The sequence below is a fragment of the Ambystoma mexicanum genome, chromosome 6p, assembly GCF_040938575.1.
Source record: "Ambystoma mexicanum isolate Mex_15411 chromosome 6p, UKY_AmexF1_1, whole genome shotgun sequence".
Classification (NCBI taxonomy): domain Eukaryota; kingdom Metazoa; phylum Chordata; class Amphibia; order Caudata; family Ambystomatidae; genus Ambystoma; species Ambystoma mexicanum.
Genome location: NC_090935.1, coordinates 864746278 through 864760974, shown reverse-complemented (window position 1 = coordinate 864760974; position 14697 = coordinate 864746278).

Sequence of the window (14697 nt, the reverse complement as noted above, 5' to 3'; positions counted from 1 at the left end):
GATGAAAGTCATTTTGCTGATGCAATATTTCACAAAACTGATTGTTCAAATATGATTCCTAACGTGAATGCACTCACACTTAAAAAACGAAATATTTAATACCAACACAAATAACACAAAGTGATGCACAATTGTACAATAACCAAGCAAAAACAAACCATATCCCTCCCTATAAAAAACATGACTGTTTCCACAGATTCAATATGTACTAATGAGGGAAGCATAAGGACCATATTACCCCTGTGGAAAATTTGAAAACTGTGTCTTGTTTGTGCTATTATTTTGAAAGCCTGCACCCAGAGCATGTGGAAAGCATTGCCCAAGTAATTTGCAACCTATGTGTAGTGTGCATTAAAGGAGGAGATCCTAAAAAAAAGTCCACCTGTTTAGAAAATCTACGAAAATATAAAAGAGCCATTACTTTCACAACACCAAGTATAAGTTGCACCCCATGCCAAAACATTCTATAAAAAGGAAGCTTCAAGAAGTCACTTGAGATAACTCAACTGATCTAATCACACCTGGGGGCCACATTATGGAAACCTGGCACTGGTGCAAGTGCAATTTTACATGGCATTATCACTAGGGCAAAGTTTGCTGTAGTGCAAAAGACATTTGGGCTATATTTGAAAACCTTTGCACCATTACAAGTGCAAATTTGCATGGTATTATGTTAACATAATTATATCTTATGGACATTTTTTAGTACATAATTATTACATTAAATACTACAGGTATTTATGCCACGCTCTTGTTTATCACCATTTGTAGAAATAAGTCGAGCTTTCATTACACTTTCTTTGACTTCTGTAACAGAGTCTAAAAAAACAAGAAAGTTGCATGTTAATGAACAAAGGTGTACATGTACTGTTTGTAAATGCACAGTATTCAATTATATGTGTACAATGTGTACAAACATTAAAACATAGACATCATACATTTTACAAAGAACAGACATGTCTCTTTGCAATGTATAGCAGTGCCAGCACGTACACATCTTGGGCCAGATTAATGAAACTTTGCACCTGTGAAAGTGCAAAGTTCCACTGTATTAGCACTAGAGCAATGTTTTCCCTAGTTAGAAAAACATTGGGTCCATATTCGAAAACATTTGCACAGTGACTAGTGCCATTTTTCATGGTATAAGCACCAGGGCAAACATTGCCAAAGTGCAATAAAAATACACTTTCAATGTATTTTTGAAACAGGGCAAAGTATGCACTAGTTCTAATACCATTCCTGTCAGTTTCAAATACAAATTATTATATATACAAATCCATTACAATGTCCGTGTACACCATTTTTTCATAACTGCAGTGTAATAGGTACATGCGTGAGATTACATATGCGATATTGCACATATTTTATGTACACAGTGAGAAAACATGCAAAAGCATAGTTTACCATCAAAATACATAATTATAGGGCGATTTTCTTTTGTTAAGTTTATATTAGTAGATAGTTACTTCTCTCTCTGGAACAGCTTCTAAAAAACAACAAACCTGTATTATTGTAGAATATAACAAACTGTCAAGGATTAGAGAGAGGTTGTGGATAGGTAGAGGGAATTAGGAACCCCCGGAAAGAGGGTTAGGATACCTTGATTGGATAGGGGAATTAAGGGAAAACAAACACTGCACGGTACACTTGAGGTAGATACCCTTGTACTGTGGCACTTCTCCATGGATGTTACAACACAGGGCTCTGTTACTCACTGAGTCACTCTTATTTGTGACCCAGTACATAACACCTTGATCATGAACCCAATTGGAACACTTAGGCTAGCAACATACAATGGTAGTAGTCAACTACCACAACAAGCAAGCAAATGAACCACCAACAACGAGAACTTGAAATACATAAGCCAATATAAGGACAAGCACATGAAATTCTAGCCCAGCAATTGCACAAGTGGTTGACAAACAAAGCAAGCAAGCATGAAGAGTGTAGATTCCTATATCTTGTACAGCTGAATGCTATCACTCGTCGTGACACAATAAGCCTTCAGCTAATTGTCTTTGTAACATACCATGAGAACGTGGCTCGTCAATGAGAGAACTCTGTTAACTGCACAGAGCTGAACAATGTTCAAAGATACATGTATTCTGTTAACTTTCACAAGGCTGAAACATGCACTTAACTGAAATCCAGGGACCTCACATGGTCTCCTCCGGGCGATTTGACTGTCAAAGATGCATTCTGCCCTCAGGAAGTGAAGATGTGCCGAGCAAGACAATGGAGCCGGCCCTGCTTCACACGGGTGAAGTTCTCTGTTACTGGAACATAGCTTTGCATAAGCAGAGCAAAACGGATGGGAATTCAGACCTCACAGCAACATCAAAGCAAATGCTACCACTTCCCTGCCCATGCCATAAATCAACAATAATCAGCAACTCGCACAGACAGTGGCAGGGCCTTAAAGGCACAGCCCAATGTCTTCTGCATGAAACATGCTACAGCTGAGCTGCCTGTGCACTCTCCAGGACTTGTTAGCCCATTTCTGGTGGCTCTGGCCCCAGTGGCCCCCATGTCATCCCACAGTCTCAAAAATCCTGACTCATACATACGATAAGTGAACACATATTAAAACACACAGAAAAATTCCTACAGTTGACATATTTTCTACATTGCATGTTTACAAAACAACTGTTAACCGAAAAAATAAATTGACTCTTTGCAAGACTGCACGTACTTGAACCACACATTATTTTTACGAAAATTCCCTAAACATCTTAAACCTTCATGTTACATATACCATTAGCCCCCTAGGAGGGGGTGCTGCCCAATAAGGGGGCTCAGAACGTGGTCTGTACTCTATGGTACCAGCCCACATTCTGAGCTGCCTGGGCAGACACCACAAAGGTAAGTTTCTTCATTTCTTTAAAAAGAAAACACCAGTAGCACGCGTGTAGGGAAACTACGCGTGTGCTAATGCCAATAATTACCATGGCGGTGGACCAACCCTATTGGTAATCACACTGCCAGTCACGTTGAGGGACCCTCACTTGGCTCTAGCCCTTAACTTGGGCGGTGGGCCATTACCGACAGGGACGCCCCCCTCCTTGGTTAATATTGCCTCAATAAGAGTTTCCTTGCACAGAACTATTGTCACTAGATACAATACAAAAATATATTGACTCAAAGGTTGATACGGATTAAGAAAAAAATGTTCCACCACATTAACACATGTTGTCATTTTGACTTGTAAAAATATGTATTCCGTGATTAATCAATATCATTAAAATTAAACACATATGTGTATAGGTACGCTTTAAACATTGGATATGCAAAGTTGCTTACTAATAATACATGTATATAACACTACAGTATAATATAGTAGTAACCATGTATTAAACACTGTGGGCCTCATCACGAGTTGGGCTGTAGTCCTTAAATGCGGTGGTAACGGTATTACCGCCGCATTTAAGGGTTGGGCCTATCACGAATTGGGCACTAAATGGGCTGTTTTACCTCCAGCCTTTCTCTGGAGGAGAAAATCCCCTGTTTTCGGCTGTATTACCGCTGGCTGTATTAGCCAGCATAATGAGCTCTGAAAATGCCCCATTGAATCCAATGGACCCAATGGGGAATTGGGATTTACTGTTAACACCCAACCCATGATCCGGCGGTAATACTGCCGAACCGGTCGGTGCTAGGGCTATTACAGTCGGGCGGTATTACAGCCAGGATACAGCTCAACTTGTGATGAGGCCCTGTGTATGTAACTAAGAAAAATATATAACATTACCAAATGAAATAGACATAAATAGGAAAATATATAAACCACACTGACCACACAAAGAAGTCATGTAAAATAATTGTTTGTGTATTTTTGCCAAATACACATAACATATTTGCAAATAAAAAAAGCAAATACATACAAATGTATTATACCTATAACAGTAAATGTATTCTTACAAATAAAACATTAAAACAAAAGTACACTTTAAATATTACAAATGTTTAATTTGTACATCTTTATTTATTGTGCACAATTTATTAGATACTTGTTACTACTGTTGGGCTAATCTGGAAGACATTCATTACAACGTAATAAAACACCATTTTATTGGTTAAAACAAAATACTTTCACTCTTTGTTATAACATTCTAGAACAACCTAATCACTTGTAAGGAATCTTTAATGGCGATAGAAAGTTAGGTAATATAAAGAACACTTTTAAATCAAACATAAACATGGTTAATAATATAAAAATTACATTTAAAGCTGGAGATATTTAATTTTGTTCATTTTTGTGTGACACTTGTGACACAGTGAAGATCTTCAGATACAGGATCAGTAAAGCAATCTGGATACACCAATTTACATTATATAAAGTGGAGTGCAAAATTCAGCCCCTAATTTGGTATGGTTAATATTTAGCAAAGTATATATACTAAACATATTTCAAATGTAAGAAATATAAAAAGTTAACTGTACTATTAGCAATTAGTACTTGTATATTTAATAAGTGGACATTCATGTTCATAAATAGCATCATGTTATTCCTAAGTACAAATGTTTTACAAATTTATATTACAAGAAGTAATGTGCAGTTAATATAATGAAAAAGTAACCACATATTTATTGAAAAGAAGACATGCAATGTTTCATAAAGTAATGTATATATATTTACATTATGTTGTAAAATTGTATAAACATAGTGTGTAAGTAGTATACACATGTAGTGGCATGCATATACACAATTTAAACATTATATATATTACAATTGTAAAAATCCATAAAAATGTACACACTTTTATAAAATGTGTAACAAGTACAATGTAATCCACAATATATATTTTACAATACATATTTTGTTTGGTGGTACGCAAATACATAAATATGTATGTTATTAAAACTTCAGTTATACATTCTAATAAACATGACAACTATTTGTTTAATTAAAATTAAACATATGTAAGAAACAAAAGTACCAACATTGGTTAGTATTATTTTCCACAGTTAAATATGTCAATGTTATAGTTATGCCCTTTGTGAACATTTTACTTATGCTATTTGTTTTGCTTGATAAATCACCCCCATATGTATACATATATAATGGGCTTACTTATTAATCTAAAAAAATAGCATAAGTAAAACTAAAATTATTAAGCTAAAAAAATGACTTAAGTACAATTTATGCTATTTCTTCTATTTTATCTTCTGTAACCCCAGCTCCACTCTCCCCGAACTTGGTCTTGGTGATCTATCGCCCCCCCTTACCATATGTTCTCATTCTGTGATGCTCTTCAATTACTTATTTCCTGCCTTCTACCGTCTGATCACCCACTGTTTCTAGTTGGTGATTTCAATCTTCATCTATCTTCATCCCACAAATCTCTTAATCTAATTCCTTTTCTAGAGTCATATTTCTTAACCCAAACCCCCACTCCCCTTCCCACAGCTCTGGTTCATCATTGAGTCTCATATTTTCTACCATGCCCATCTTGTCCTCAGTATCTGGCCTCACTCTCCTTCTCTCTGATCACTTTCTCTTATCTTTCTCATTCTCCCTCCCTCCCTCCTTCTCTGCTTCCCACGCCCCTTCCTCTCTGAGTCATTCCGTCCTTATCTTAGAACATTTGATGCCTCCTCTTTCTCGTCTGCCCTCACATCCCTTCTCCCCTCTATTGATACTTTTGCATCTCTGTTATCTGACTCTGCTTCTTTACTTCTCTCTGACAACTTGGTGAACACTCTGCATCTTCTTCATCCATCTATTCTCTTTTGATCTTCACATAAACCATCCCAACTCTGGATGACTCCTTCCCTTTGTGCAGCTCATTGGGTTTTCACCAAGCTGAATGACGTTGATTCAAGTTCAGGGATGCTACTGATCTTGATCTTATGTCCTTTCTTCACTCATATTATGATTCCTTATTACTCTTCACTAAACAATAATAGTTTAACCCTCTTTTTGACTCTCTCTCTCTCTTCTTCTACCCATTGGATATTCCTTAAACTAAACCACATTATTGCACCTTCCCCTTCAGATCCTGCCTTGCTCTCATTGCTTTCAGCCACAGCTATTGCTAACTAGTTTTCTTCTGACGTTTCTCCTCTTCGGTCTTCAATTCCACCACCCACCACCCCTTCTTCCTCTACTTTCCTGTCTGTATCTTCTGCTTCTGCTCCAATAACCTCCTTTCTTCCCCTTTCCAAATCGGACACTGTTCACTGTTCTCGCTAAAGCCTGCTGCTGGAGATGCCTTGCCTTCCTCCTTAATACCATCAATCTATCCTACCATTCTTTCCTATCTTACTGCCATATTTAACTCAACACTCACCTCTGATACTTTTCCCACCTCTTTTAAACATGCTTCAATGCTTCCTAGTCTTAAAAAAAACCTACACTCAATCCCTCTCTCCCCTATAATTTTGAGCCCATCTCCCTCTTAAACTTCTTATCTATACTATTGGAATGTGTTGTTTACACCCAAGTCTCTTCTTTTGTCACCTGCACTCTTTTCTTCCCCCTTTCAATCTGGGTTTCTTCCCTGCCACCCTAAAGAGACTGCCCTTCTGGTGGTCTCAGAGTCTATCCTATCCTCACGCTATTATAAACTGTCCTCTCTTCTTGCTCTCCTTGATCTATCCACACATTCAACACTGTTGATCATGCTATTCTGCACTCTACCCTCCATCATTTTGGTTTACAGGGTCCTGTACTTATATGGTTCCACTCTTACCTTTCTGACTGCATTTTCTGTGTCTCCTGGGCTGGTCAATTCTCCCAGGCCCTCCCGATATCTCATGGGGTACCTCCTGACTGTGTTCTCTGCCCTCTCCTTTTCTCTCTTTACACCTCTCCCATTGGCTCCATCATTTCTTCTTTTGGATTTTCCTATCATCTTTATGCCGAAGATTCACACATTTTCTATCCTTTTAGTCCTCCTCAGACTCTATTCACTCAACCCTCTCAGCCTGCTTACTTTCCATCCAATTTGGATGTCTTCTCACTATTTTCATCTGTACCCTTCAAAAACTGAAGTTTTTTTCTTCCCCACTTCCACTATTCCTGACCCTCTCCCTCGTCTATCTGGTAAATTTCCAACCTCTTCACTCTCCATTTCTTTTTTTCAAACGTTTTATTTAAACGAGGATATGATACATAAAAAACAAAGACCAGCTGCGTCAGTTGCATCTGTAAAACAAAGAAACACAAATAGTGCCCTCCTAGGAAAAAGTACCCACCCTCATTGACGCAAGTCAAGGCCACAACATGATATGATATGATAATGATATGATAGGTTATTTATAATTCGCTTAATACCCAAAGGTTTCTAAGCGCGGACCCGGGGATCAAACCTGTGTTGCATCTTATTGTCTTGCTTCCAAGGCAAGCACATTGCTGCTGAGCTATCCTCCCAAGACATGATTCTTATCCACAAAGGGGAGTAGTTCAACAGAAGGGAAGGTCTATACGTCAAGGATGGGTATGTTTCACAATAAACAATAAATGTTAGCCAGACATTTGGGTATTTAGACATTTGATTATTCATGTGGGCCATCACTTTCTCCGCCACTAAAAAATCCCACTCCTTGATTCACCAATGGCCCTCGGCACTCTTACAACTACGGGCCACAGTGATACCGGCAGCAAGCAAACGTTGAGTGAAAAGCTGTGCTGTAGATCATGACATAGGGTACACATCCTCACCCGAGCATTACAGGAGGACAACCAAGAGATCAGCCGGCAGGTGTACCCCAGAGAGTTCCTTGATAAAGGCTATAATGGACACCCAATAGGAATGAAACACTAGGCAAGGCCACCACATTTGGAAGTAGCTTCCATTGAGGCCGCACCCTCTCCAGCAGGTTGGGTCCAGGGCAGATTTTATTCTGTGCAAAGTCAAGGGAGACAAGTACCAACTGTAACACAACTTATACACACATTCCCGGTTAGTGACGCATTTAAAGGAAGCATGAATTCTATCCCAGATATCTGTCAAATAGACCAATGTCTATTTGTGTCACACATAATAAAACCATAAGTATTGTTCATCACTGTGGAACATCAACAAATAGTGGACAATACATTGCATATATAAGACAAATGATGTACAGTTTGAATGTAATTATGAGCATAATACCTTAAAAAAGACAACTATGGAATTTAAAATATGCATGCATAATATTATCGAAAAGAGCTACAGCAACCTAAAGGTAAGCGTATAGTTGTTCCTTTTAAAATTATAAAGTACGTAAGCAATAATAAAAATGTAAAAGTAACATTTTTAATTGATCAACACATAAATCTTTAACATAATGTTTGAAATGTAAAATATACTATTTACATATAAAAGCAACAAAAGTGTTAAAAATGAAATGTTGTAAATATTAATGCTTCCTCAATCTCTGGGGAAATTTGGTATGATACCCAGAGCAATTCTGAGCAAGTACATCAAAGTATACACATTGTTGCATTTAGAATGAAAGAACGTTTAATCGGATTTTTTGGTAAATGTGATGTACAGGTCACATAGCAAATTTGTATTTTTTAAAATTGTAAATGGGCAATTTATATCTGGCTTTCATATTTGAGATCCCTGCTAAAACTGGAGATGAGAGGTGGCAATAAGGTTCTTTAATGTTCTTACTAAGGTGTTTACCAAAATTGTAGGCGAGGGATGGCTATAAGGGGAGACATGGAGGCTGGAACAAAACTGAAATGTTTAAATATGTTTTAGGTTGTTTTGTCGGTGAGGGAAGAGAAAACCTTGTGCCTAATTACAAGTTTGGCAGTATTTCCAGTGGAAATACTGCCAATGTTTGTTTGTTTCTGCCGCTCACAATCACGGTACCTCTACCTGATTACAAGTGGCAGAAGGGCAGAGTTAATAATCATTTCTGGAGTCCCATTGGAGATTTGGAGGATTTACTGTCAGCAGTAATTCCTCCCAAGGTAAAATCCTTCATTTTATGTAAGTAAAGTTGAGAAAACACCCCAAGTGCTGGAAGTGGTTCCTCACCATTATACCCAAACTGGGAATTTGGCGGTGCAGAGAAACAGGTGTTGAAGGGCAACACTTGAATTGCCACACATTTACCGGCATTTTTTCCAAACAGCCAAACTCATAGAGGTCCTTAATTTTTTATGATGTATATGGTCCCTTACTTCTCCATTCCACAGCACTGCTACAATGCGGTCCATAATGATAGCTTAGAGGTTGGTTAAGGTGAACCGGGCGGGGGGCATACAATTACATATGGGTAGCTTTCAACTATTGAGTGCATTTCACCTCAGGGTTCCAAGCAATTTCATAGGCAACTGGGGTTTTGTTCTCATTATCTATTATATGTCACTCGTAACCTCTCTGTCGAATATATCCCCATAGTTGATAGCTGTCCATCTATAATTCTGTATGTACTGTGCACAGATTCATACATTTTTCAACCAGAAAAGGCAGCTCTCATAGTAATCTTTTTCAGTTTTATTGAATTTATTTTTACAACAAAACAAGGGAAAATCACAAAAGTTGAAGAGGGTGTACAAAAGGAGAGGGCAGCTGTAAGAGGAGTCAATAAGTGAGCCGGTCCAGAAATAAAGGTGCCGGGTAACAAGGTTACCGGCACCCTTTCCAGATTGGCTCACTTCGATTCTGCCGGTAGGACTGTGAGGTACCAGGCCCCTACCGGAAGGAGTTTCACTGAAGCACCAGCACCATTACCAATGGTGCCGGTGCTTCAGGGTTCCCATTCCCGTAGAGTCCTCATGGACTCTACGGGAATGGGAATTTACCGTTCCTCCGCTGCTTCTGATATTCCGGTAGCACCAGTTGTCAGGTGGCAGAAATGGTAAGGCGAGGTTGCCGATAGGCCACCAGTACTACCGGCGGCCTACCGTCAACCTCGTAATGAGGGCCAAAGCTTTAGGCCGGAGGGCAGTTTTATTTGTGTGCTTTGGCTGCAGCATCAAACTTGTTTTTAAACTGGTCCCCCACATATGAGGGTGTTACACTCTATAGAATGAACAGTGGTCCTTGCCAGGTAAGGATCCACTGGGATCCACTGCCTCTTGTATTGTTGCAGCCAGAGGCACATTCTAGAGAAAATCCTTCCTCCATTCACCCCAATGAAAGGTGAGGATGTGGCAGTGCACAAGGGTAATACCAAAGGAGTACTACCTGCATTTGCCATGACTGAGTGGGATCCACACTTAGTGCAGTGCACTAGGGGAGTAAAGTCCTTTATTTATTTTATTTTTATTCGATTGGGCATTTGTAAGGGCTTTATACATAAAGAAGTTATTTCAAAGCGCCCAATTGTGTTTCAAAGCGCCCAATTGTGTTTCAAAGCATGTTTCAAAGCGCCCTTGGTAGATTAGGAGTGGTGGTGAAGAACTGCCACACCACGCGCCCCCATCCCCATATTGCTGGAAGGTCCAACCCCTTCCTCCATCTCCACCTCCTCCTGCTCCTGCTCCTCCGCTTCATTGCCCCTATCGCCTCTGTCTTTTCCAGATAGTGGGGGTGCTGGTGGGGGCTCCTGTGTAGGAACTGCTGCAACAGTAGCTGACATTATTCCATGCTCACAGGTGAGTTTTCCTTGGGTGAACGTTGTCTCTGTAAAAAGAGGAAATGGACGATAAACTAAAGGGAACAATTTGCAATGCTTGCAGCACCTGTAGCGGGACTGAGACCCCAAGTTAAAGATGGTTGCAAGCACATTAAATCGCTATGTAATCATCTGGTGTCAAGGTGTGCTTTTTGTGAACGGAAAAGTCATGCTGGATGAACGTGGTACACACATCAATGTCTGCAGCTCTCCACAGTTATGTTTCGATATCCATGGAAAATAGCGCAATAGTGATGGCATCATTAGGTCAACATCATACACATGTCCATGTTGTAAATATTTGTCTAATTCAAAGTGCATCATGGGACCACAGTCATTAACACCTGTTCACTGACAGGTCATATAGGCCGTGGACCACTACATGTGATCAAACACACATTGTGTACAAATGAGGAACTGAGTTTGTTCACCTTTACACAAATATATCCATTGTCAACAGACAAATAAAAGTAGAAATGGTAGTTTGCACTTTGGAATTTCTTAAAATAAAGTTAGATATAGGTTTAGTTAGCAGCATGTATGTTGAGAAACCTTATAAATGTATAAAAGAATGAGGAGCACCCTCCACAAAGAACGAACAATACATATAACCTACTCTATTGGAGGTTTCCCTCTCATTAGGATCTTCAACCATGTTCCAGCCAGTATACTTTTCAGAGAGGAGAAGTTCTAATTTGCATATGAGTCTGGTCCCACCCACCAGGGCAGTCCAGCATCAAATGCTTGGCAATTATCGCCTGAATAAGAGCACGACCAGCAACCCCATACACATTTTTCAGCTTTGTCGGGCCTCATCAGTGAGGTGAAGCTGTGCCTCCCTAAGCACACTGAGCAAGATGTCCGTGTCTGAATTACCGTGACTAATTTAGGGTGAAAGCCCATGTTTTTCAAAATATAAAAAAATGAGATTCTCTCGACTGAGAACAACCACAACCAAACAACAGGTTCTGTGGGAAGTTCGCACTCAAGAGAGTATTTAACCAGTTTTAGTTCACTGTACCTTTCACAGAGGAGAAATATATTTGCATACCATTCTGGTCTCAGCCATCAGGGCAGTCCGGCACAAAATGTTAGGCAAGCCTCCACTGAACAAGAGTACCAACAGTAACTGCAGACACATGTTTCCGCCTTGTTGGGCCTCATGAGTGGAGTGAAGCTGTGCCCCTGTAAGCACAGTTAGCAAGTGGTCCACATCTCGATCACCCTCAGTAGCTCAGGGTGAAAACCCCAAGTCTTTCAAAATATACAAAATGTGGAAACCCCTCTACTGGGAACAAACATGGCAAAATAATCAATTCTATGGGAGGTTTCCCACTCAGCAGTGTTTTCAACAACATTTTAGCCTACTGAACCTTTGACAGAGGAGACATATCCATATGCATATCAGCCTGGTCCCACCTATCAGGTCCGTCAGCACCAATATTCAAGGCAATTCCCCTCTGAACAAGAGTACTAACAACAACCAAGACCATATGCCACGTTTTTAATGCTGGCTAATTCTAGGTTTTCCTTTTAAACGTGGTGTTTTCGCTGCTACCTTCCCACATATAAAACACCTTGATAATACAACCAGGGGGGAAAAAAACACGAATTCTTTTATTTTTGTCATGTGTTTTGTCCTTGTTAGTGTGTTATCAAGGTGTTTTATATGTGTGAAGATTAGCAACTTAAGTTAAAATTAGCCTAGAAGAAGCTCACTAGAGGTTGCTGAGATTTAGTGCAACCCCTAAGTGAAGCACGTCGGCATATTGTATTGATTGACCTGTACTATTTCATGATATTTGGTTCAATGTGAATGTATTGCAAAGCAAGTGTCATATCTGGCGCGATTGCTAGGTAAATTGGGAAATTCTTGGTATTGCACAAGTCATTAAAAAGTATTTCAAATACCAAATAAGATTGGTGTGTTTACATGTCTATGGTCGGCGCACAAAGCGTGTTGCTGTGCAGATATTCATTCAGAATCAGGTCTATATTTATTTTGGAAAGTTTCATTAGGACTTATCAAACGGTGCAAAAGGTATAAAATGCCCAAAAAGTGCTCTATGGGGTCTCTAGCGCCAAGTCTGTAATATATATATATAAGAGCACTTTTTGGGCGGCTTATAACTCTGCTCCCCCTGGACGAATCCACACCAAACTTTGCAAAAAAAAGTATATGGGCCACTGTGAATTTTTTTGCAAAGTTTGTGATGTTTGGTCCGGGGGGAAAAGTTATAGGGGGTCCCAAAATGTCTTTTTTTCCCATAGACTGAATGGGGGAAAAACTTTGCGCATGCCTACAGCCAAAACCGCTAGATGGATTTTCACCAAATTTGCAGCAGAAGCTTGGTCCCGAAAGTGTGCTTTTGTAAATTTGGTACCAATCCGTCCAGTAGTTTTTTTTAAACAATCAAAAAGTAGGTCTAAAAACATTAGTGATATCTATGTTCGCTCCGTGGACACACTTCCCTGTTCGCTCCGCAGACAAGATACCGATTGGCTAATCCGTAGCATCATGTCCACAGACATGTGACGCCTTCAATGATTGGATGTTGAACAGCGTGAAGTGCGTCAGATTCTTTTGCTGCGCCCACCATCTTTCATTCGTGTTTTGGTGTACGCGGACATCGCTGCTAACACATATAAAACAACACACCATTGCACTTGTTAAACTTATGAAATACTGTTTCGGAAGGTGAGCGTTAATGAGGCTGGGATGGGATGTGGCAGCAGGAACTCAAAAAGTGGTGTTTTCTTGTCACCAACGTTATACAGTAAATTGGAAGTTGCTGCTCCATATGGTGTCCATTAAGTACAGGCAAAGATTTACTGCATCTGTGTTACAACGTATTTAAAATAATATTGCTGGGGGCGCTGTTGAGCAGCCTGCAAGATGGCTGCCTAGCTCTCTTGCTCCGTGCCCCGTTTGCTGATTATCCATCTGGATCAGCGGATCTCTGCTCCATCCGAGGCTGTGACCCTACTCATCACACGGCTCATGGACTCCTCGACATTCTGATCCAGGTCCGGCTGAAATCTGTGGCTCTGGGACTGATTTACCCTTGGCGCCCGGCGGTCGAGGCCTTTGGGGCCGCGTTTCCCAGCTGCGGCCCCCGACTTCCCATGTGTCCGGTGTGGACTGGCTTCCGGGCCTGGACGGATCGCCGGGCTCCCCTGTCTTCTTGTGCTGCGAACTGGTGCGGCGGACCGTGCCGCCTCCCTGCCCGTCCCGCATCGGAGCCGGGTCCTCATCCCCTGCTGGGCGGCGTCATCCTCCCCAGCCCCCCGCTGTACCTGCGGCTGCACACTACTACCTGCTCGCCTGGCTCCTTGATCCGCCGGCTCCTGGGAGCATCGGGGGCGGCAGCAACGATTCTGCGGCTGGCGGTCTCCCACCGCGCTGCGGGCCTTCCGTGGTGGCTCCTCTGCGTGGGGACCTGTCTCCGGGGAGTTTCAGCGACTCCGCTCCTGTGCTGGGCCGCCTGATCGCTGCGGCCCTGACCCCCCTTCGTCCTTCGGGTGCCGGGTCCCCGCACTGGAGGCTACTGCATGGCTTCACCTAGCGGCCTGTTGGGCCCCGCGGGCAGCGACAGGCGCATCCTTTGCCTTCCCGGCCCTCGTTGGGCCTTGTGTGCTGCTGGAGCTGCGCTTCCTGCCCTTGGCCCCTGCTGTTGAGGCTGCGGCGTCGCCGTCGGCCGGCGGTGGCCGAATTCTCCCTGCAGCTCCGTGGGGGTTGCTGGAGCTCCCCTGCGTTTGAGCATTCTGGACTGAACTCGCCCTCTGGATCCCCTTGGGACGGCCTGTCTCCTGCTGTCCCTCCCTGACATTGCTCCCTCTACTCCCCGCGTCCCTTGTTGGCCTTGGGATCACCTGAAGGTAAGGAGGTTGGGGTTCGGCTCGCTGTGTACTACGCCCTCTCAGACCGCCTGGTCCACGGGCTGCGCTTTTCCTACCACTCGTGGCGCAGTGGCCCCTACACATACCAGAGATCCCCGGGACCATCCCCCTCGCGCTGGTGTGACTCTGGGCATTACCCTCCTATCCCCGAACTATGTGTCTACGCGCCTACGCCCTGAGATCATCAGGTGGCCCCATCTTACCTGCTCCTCCTGCTGCAGCCCCTCCTGGCTTGGG